The following is a 7701-nucleotide window of genomic DNA, read 5'->3' as shown; positions in this document are numbered from 1 at the left end:
AAAAAAAAACACGTTCACGAGAAAAATTTGCACAAACATAGTTCATCACATCACATAGTGAGAGTTCATACATACTACATGATCAATAAATTAAGCATAGATCATACTAAATGCTACGTTAACTAGTAGTAGAGGGGGTTGAATCTGACGGCGGCGAGGTCGCGGCAAAATGGACGACGCCGTGGAGGCCGAGCAACGCTCAATCCTCCTCGTCGGAGCTGCACAGATCGACGTACTTCGCCGCCTGCTCCGCGCGGATGCGGCGCCACTCCTCAACTTTCTCGTTGGTGGCGACGTTGTCGGCAACCGCCTGCCGCCACTCGAGGGCTTCGAGCTCCTCGGCGTGGCGCCGGCTCTCCGCCTCCTCGCGCACGCTCCGCTCGGCGATGGCAGCAGCAACGACGTCAAAGTCCGCGACGTAGTCCTCGGGCCGGATGACTCCGCGGCGGCCGAGGAGCGGGCTCCTCGAGCTCCTTCACCGGGACGAAGGCGAACGGCGCCGGCTCCTCCGCCTCCTCGTCGTCCGACCACTCCCTCTTCACGGGGAGAAAGCCCGCGCTGGAGGACGAGGAGGATCCGGCGTAGGAAGACCTCGCGGAGGAGAAGGACGCGCGCCGGCGGTCGTACTCCTCTGTCACGCACCGGTTGAAGCTCGCCGGGGGCGACATCCCGTGGTTGGTCCACTTCCGGGCGCCACGCTTCCTCGCGCCGTCCGACCGGACGCGTTGCTCGCGCTCCGGATCCCTCTCACGGTCGGATCTGCTGCCGAAGCCATGTCCGGAACTCCACATTCGGCCCCACATGGCGGTTGGAGGCGGGGCGGGTGGTCACCGGCGGCAAGAAATGTGGAGAGGGAAAAGGGGAATCGGGTAGCTCGCAGCGGCGGGGATAGGGTTTGGACCCACAAAAGTGTCGCGGAACCGCAGTTATACTGCTCGGGACGTGCGGTTTGTGGGCTGCGGCAAAAAAATTTACGGATCGGGCGAGTATGCAGGCTCTGTTCTGGCCGGAAAAATAGGCTGAGCTCGCATACTCGCTGGAATTTTTACGGGTCGGGCGTTTTACGGGGTCTGCTAGAGTTGCTCTAAGTTAGACCGCCCAAGAATGCATCAACCAATACTGAATGAACAGATAAATAAAGAACAAAAGTTTCTACTGGAAGTCACGCGCAAAAAAGAAATTGCAAATAAAGAAAATAAGAAGAGACACTACAGGAAGTCAGGCTGAGCAAGTGGTGAACATCGATGCGGCAGCTCAGAAAACCACTGTCCGTCCGTGGCCACTGTGCCTCTGTCGAAGTTCTGTTGCAGTGTAACTGAATACTAGAGGCTGTGGCGCCACCTGAGCGGGCCTGTGCGCATTTATCTTGTCTCGGCACATTCAGCTGACATGTTTGATCCTGAATCTCACTCATGTACATCAATATGGGCATATGCTATGATATTATGATCTATTAGTATCATATCGATTAAACATAGAGATACAATATTATTTGAGTTCAGAACCATCATATGCAATGATACATCTAATGAGGATATGTACGACTCACCCATGGAGCATAAATGAGTGATACGATGCATTACAGTTGATCCAAAAGCGAAGACAAGCTAACATTAAGTGCTGCAGTTTGGCTAAAGAAACGGACCTCGTCAGGCCAGGACTAAGGAACCAAATAAAAGAACACCTTTTAGAGTTTGGCTGAACAAAGGGACCTCTGGAATATTTTGTTTTACAATTCCGCTACGGTCTGTACGGCCGCTGCCCGCGCGAGCCTGCAAAACACGTTTTCCGTGAACTGTAAACGCGCAGTAAGGGTCGACAATATAAGGGGTCTGCTAGAGATGCTCTAGGGAATATAATACAGTAAGAGAGCAACGGCAGATTCAGAAAAAAAAAAACCTTCATAATTTAAGGGTCGATCAAAAGGCCTTTCTTGGACTTCCGGCATCCTTCCTGGTTTGAGCATGTGCACAACCCACCCAAAAACTCTGGTAATTGTCTGCACATATATTCTTGTAAGCCTTGTACCACAAGAGCACTAACCTGAACTACAATGATCAAGGTGGCCATGACAAAATAAAAAGAGATGTGCACTTTATCTCATATGTTTTCAAACTTGAGATCATTATTGGCACGATTTGCTAAACAAAGAGATGCTCTCCTATCTTGTAGTGTGAAGGACGCCATTGTCTGGTAAATTTCTATCCATATACTTGCTTAAAGTTACGGAAATTTGATTGGGACATAACTTATGAACCTTATATTCCTTAACAGAGTGGGTACAGAATCATAAGGATAACAAAACCTGCAATAGCCGAAATAAATATCCACTTGATTCAAGGAATAACTAAATAGCGAGAAAGAGCTTAGGGAAAAGCTACTGACAGCATATGAAACACTGCACTACAATAATCAACGTACTCAGCGAATAAAAGTAGTTTTTGGTGGTTGATAGCCAAGTTTCAATAGGAACGAAATGGATGGAATTCCTGGTAGGAAATAAGTAGAGAGCAGTCTTTTAAAAACATATATCTTAATGCAATCTAGGCTGACCACAGATTTTCTTATGATATAATTTCCTAACACAAAAATAAGTGCTACCATTTCTTGTAAATTACCTTCCATTGTAACCGAGCATGAATATGGACCAAGCAGTGAGCAGTTTAAAAGCTAAGTCATCAAAAGAGAACACCTGAAGCATTACAATGCTAGCTGCAACTATTTAAAATTTGTATCATTGGACAGAGACAAAAAAAGGAATATTGGCTAGATGAATAGCTTGCTGCCAAACTTGAAGTTGCCATGGACAAATAAAATCATTGGAGGGGATCTGTCAAAACCTGTTCAAACATGACAAACTCACCTGTAGAAAGAACATTCTGACAAAAGAACCCTCATGCAAAGACTTCGCAGTATCTGCAGGTAAAAGTTGATGACTCCTTAACATATAAAGCCTCTCTTTTGTTATAGTAAATTATGGAACAAAATTTACACTCGAATTAAGAAGAGTCGATAGTATATAAAATGACTTACAGGTAATGACAAATTGAACACCGACTTTTTGTTATAGTAAATTATGGAACAAAATTTACACTCGAATTAAGAAGAGTCGATAGTATATAAAATGACTTACAGGTAATGACAAATTGAACACCGACTTTCCAACCCAGTAATGTAAAGGATCATCTACTCAATAAAATTACAGCAATGACAACCATAAGGACCTGTGAAAAGCAAAAGAAAGTGAGCGAACCACCCTGTCTTGAACCAACCCAGCCAAATAAATGTGGCCAGCTAGCAAAGGAAGAACAAATAACTGTGAGCGTTTTTTACTAATAAGCTAGATCAAACATCGCTATAGAACTGTCTTGAACATTATATGGAAGCAATAAATAGAAAATATTTCAGCATTGACTTCTATCCAAATTCTAAACAGGGGAACCAACTTAGCTTTATGTTTAAACCAAAGAAAAGGCATATAATAGGTTTTGACCCTTTATAAACTCTTGTCATGATCTAAAAATCCGGACAAGCATCAGTATAAAATGCTTACATAATTCCATCCATCTATCTAAAGAGGGGCTCGTGTTGTAGCTGCACCGATGGATGGAGCAGCACCTGCAACAAAATAGAAAAGTCACCTCAAATAGAGGCAAGCACAACACAACCAGCAATGCAAATTAAATGGGTTGGGATGTTATACACCAAATTAAATGAGCACAACATGTATTCATCCCATCTGTCTTTTATCCGGATTATTTAGGACATTGTTATTCACTATTAATGAAGATTTTTTTTAAATATTATGAAGCTGAAAACACTCGTAGATACATTAACTCCGGCGATTTATATGCATCTTACAATAGTACAGTTATGATAGCTTCAGACCATATTAACCAAATTGAAACTAAAAGATAAGCACCTCAGTAGTTGTGTTTTAGAAGAGCAGCTCAACCACATGTAACATTGAGAAAGATCTTAGGCTACTAAACATGTCAACAATCATTTTCATCTTCACACAATGTAAAAAGATTCAGACCTTCAAGAATAGAAGATGTCGATACAACTCTGGATACAATAATGACTATCATTCATCCATTTTATTGCAGCTTGCTTCGGAGAGGGGGAGAGAGACTTACTTTGGTTACAGTTTGCTCAAGGAAAAAGTTGCAGATGGCAATCAACAAGTATGCTGCCCTCATAGATTGCCTGAAAGACATTAATAAAGCACACTCAGAAAATACCGCAAATATTGCTCTTCTGTTAAAGAAGATGCTTAAATAATGGGGTTACCCTTACCAAAATTCAACGCAACAACAACAACAACAACAACAACAACAAAGCCTTTAGTCCCAAACAAGTTGGGGTAGGCTAGAGGTGAAACCCATAAGATCTCGCAACCAACTCATGGCTCTGGCACATGGATAGCAAGCTTCCACGCACCCCTGTCCATAGCTAGCTCTTTGGTGATACTCCAATCCTTCAGGTCTCTCTTAACGGACTCCTCCCATGTCAAATTCGGTCTACCCCGCCCTCTCTTGACATTCTCCGCACGCTTTAGCCGTCCACTATGCACCGAAGCTTCTGGAGGCCTGCGCTGAATATGCCCAAACCATCTCAGACGATGTTGGACAAGCTTCTCTTCAATTGGTGCTACCCCAACTCTATCTCGTATATCATCATTCCGGACTCGATCCTTCCTCGTGTGGCCACACATCCATCTCAACATACGCATCTCCGCCACACCTAACTGTTGGACATGTCGCCTTTTAGTCGGCCAACACTCAGCGCCATACAACATTGCGGGTCGGACCGCCGTCCTGTAGAACTTGCCTTTTAACTTTTGTGGCACTCTCTTGTCACAGAGAATGCCAGAAGCTTGGCGCCACTTCATCCATCCGGCTTTGATTCGATGGTTCACATCTTCATCAATACCCCCATCCTCCTGCAGCATTGACCCCAAATACCGAAAGGTGTCCTTCTGAGGTACCACCTGGCCATCAAGGCTAACCTCCTCCTCACATCTAGTAGTACTGAAACCGCACATCATGTACTCGGTTTTAGTTCTACTAAGCCTAAACCCTTTCGATTCCAAGGTTTGTCTCCAAAATTCAACGCAAATAAATAGAAAATCAAATTGACCGAGAAACATACAAGATAAAGGAGTTGGGATATGCAGTCTTATTGAATTCGGTTCCTTGCATTTGTGTGGCTTTCAGGAGGGTACACTTCAATCTATAAGTCCATCCCAAAAGAATTGCACCAGAGTAGACAAAATTAACAACTATTTTTGATTGGTTAATCTCCAGGTTTGCACCTTTCCTTTTGCATCAGTATGAAATAAGATAAGAGGAGGAGCTAGCATACCCGCAGAAGGGCCAGTGAGCAGCAAACCAAACAAGCACGAACCTTGAAACAATGTGATTCTCACTGACACTCTGTTGTGCCACCGAGCAACAGAACGTTCACGAGCAGCTTAAGCAGCTTTCATGTGAAAAAATGATTATAAAGTTATCATATTTGATTGAAGGACTAATTTGAACCAGTACTCCTAAGTTTCCAGTTCCCAACATATGTGGGACAAAGTCGACCGGACCAAAGTACGGTTATCTTGAGATAACAATGAGCACATAATTCCAAAATCAGTCATGAATTGCACAACATTCTATTAGCAGCTCAGAATTTCAGGTATGACCATAATGATATATTTCATCACCAAATGAACAGAAGGCGAGCATGCTAGCACTCGAGCTTGTGATCAAAATGGCTAGCCTGTTAGTGTTACTCATAAGTTGCAGCTTGGACTGAGGTAACTAAGACAAAATCAAAACTATAGTCAATCGAAATAATTGCACTTCAAGTGCCACATTACCTTGTCATTCACATCGCAGAACTTGAGCCTCTCCATGGAGTCGCATTTGCTCACCTTGAACTGATGCAAACCAATCTGCAGGAACAAGCAAGGCGCACCCAGGTAAACAACCAGATCCACGCCCAGAATTAGACCGGATAGCAAAATGGAAGAAGATTCAGGCCGGAAGGGGGCTGGACCTGGACAATGGCGAAGACAGGCTCGTAGGGCTTGAAGGACTTCTCGTCGGCCACGAGCGGACTCATCACGCCTCCTCCAACTTCTCCTCCTCCGTCTTCCCGCTGGGTGGCTTCACGGCGGGTGTCTCCTCGTCGTCCTCCACCCACTCGTCCCTGCTCCCGTCCTCGTCCTTGTCCTCACAGTGCTCCTCGTCGTCCCCCTCGTCGTCGGACGAGCGGGTCTCGAAGTGGCATCGCGAGGGGAAGATCCGGAGTGAGGCGGCGGCAACAGGGGGGCGGACAGCCGGCGTGGAGGGGCTGTTGGGCGGGCCGAGTCCTGCTCAGGGGTGGGCAAAGATCCTACTGCTCCCCTAATTCGGTCGACGATGATGCTGAGGCGTCCCCGACGGCGGCCTGTGGCCGCGTCTGTCCCCCCGCTCCAGATCGGGATCCTAGGAGGATATGAGGAGAGATGGCGGCCTCCCCGTAGCACACCCGAATTGGCCGTCGGCCACACCGATCAAGCCACCGCAGGACGCTCTGACTTCGCCGGGGTCTTCTTTTCCTCATCCAGATCCCGCCCAACAGCTCCCCTGGAGGGACAACGAGAGATCGGGGAGATGGCGATGCGCTAGGGGCATGGCGGCAGGAAGGACGTGAGAGAGGAGGTAGAGATGGGCGGCGGCGCGGAGCGAGCTACGGAGGAAGTACGAGGAGATGGAGGAGACTGCGAGGAGAGCGAACATGTTTTCCTCTCCCTTTCTCTCGCTTTGTTTTTTAAAGGGTTTCTCTGCTTTGTTACGATGTGATGGCCCTAGCAAATCCTTTGCGCCCACGTGGATCCAGCGAGAAGGCGCCCAGCGTGCGCACCTTATTGTTTGTTTTTTTAGGTAAATGTCGCCGCTTTATTTTCTTAAACGAAGTTCGGAATCTCGTCCGCAATCACATCCAGAATGCATTCTGGCGGCGATCCAAACCAAATCTTACATAGTTCTTCTCCTACCCCTAACTTAGCTAATTTATGCGTGGCAACATTTGCGGAACGTCTAACCCACGAGACTCTAAAATCAACAAAACTACGTAGCATGGTCTTGATCTTCTCTAGCCAAGGCCCTGAAGCAGACATGTTCTTCTCTGGGTTGTTGATAGTTTGTACGAGAGCCTGGCTGTCCAGCTCGACGTGTACCCTCTGAACATTAATTTCTGTCGCAACCAACAGAGCACGTTTGCATGCCATAATCTCTGCTACTACCGGGTCAGCAGCCGTGGGGAAAAAGTGACATGCACTAGCGAGGAATCCTCCGTTGTTATCCCGGAGCACAACACCGCCTCCTCCCTTTCCACCATGCCGTGATGTTGCACCATCAGCGTTTGCTTTGACCCACCCGGCATCCGGCGCATGCCATCTTTGAATAATAGCAGGTTTGGTCTGACTGTCTGGCTTCACATGGACTTCCCTTCATTCCTCCACAAACAAACAGACTCGTTCTACAATTTCATGTGGAGCATCAATACGTTTCCCATTCTTTGTGTCGTTGCGGGCCAACCAAAGGCCATATAATGCGTGGGTCATTATCTCCTTCTCGTCGTCATTAGCAGCGGCAAACCAACCAAGCAACCAGTTGGCTAGCTCGCTCTGGGAGCTGGTGAAGATCGGTGGAGCAGCCACCA

At 46.6% G+C, this 7701-nt stretch overlaps 1 long non-coding RNA gene across 5 annotated transcripts; it reads right to left on the bottom strand.

Moving 5' to 3' along the window:
- Window positions 1-1425: 1425 nt before the first annotated feature.
- On the bottom strand, window positions 1426-6785 carry LOC119286067. 5 transcript variants are annotated; one of them, XR_005140240.1, is made up of 8 exons: window positions 6052-6785; window positions 5873-5947; window positions 4140-4209; window positions 3554-3618; window positions 3134-3224; window positions 2258-2916; window positions 1900-1999; window positions 1426-1772 (listed from the first exon to the last, which is right to left on the bottom strand). It is a non-coding gene; the product is annotated as an uncharacterized LOC119286067 (long non-coding RNA). The 5 variants fall into 5 exon arrangements; XR_005140241.1 differs by having other exon boundaries at window positions 1900-2305; window positions 2619-2916; XR_005140243.1 differs by having other exon boundaries at window positions 1900-2718; window positions 2864-2916.
- Window positions 6786-7701: the final 916 nt, after the last annotated feature.

This window comes from Triticum dicoccoides, chromosome 4A, assembly GCF_002162155.2.
Source record: "Triticum dicoccoides isolate Atlit2015 ecotype Zavitan chromosome 4A, WEW_v2.0, whole genome shotgun sequence".
Lineage (NCBI taxonomy): Eukaryota > Viridiplantae > Streptophyta > Magnoliopsida > Poales > Poaceae > Triticum > Triticum dicoccoides.
The sequence above is the reverse complement of the archived record's forward strand: the minus strand, read 5'-3'. Positions and strand labels throughout refer to the sequence as shown.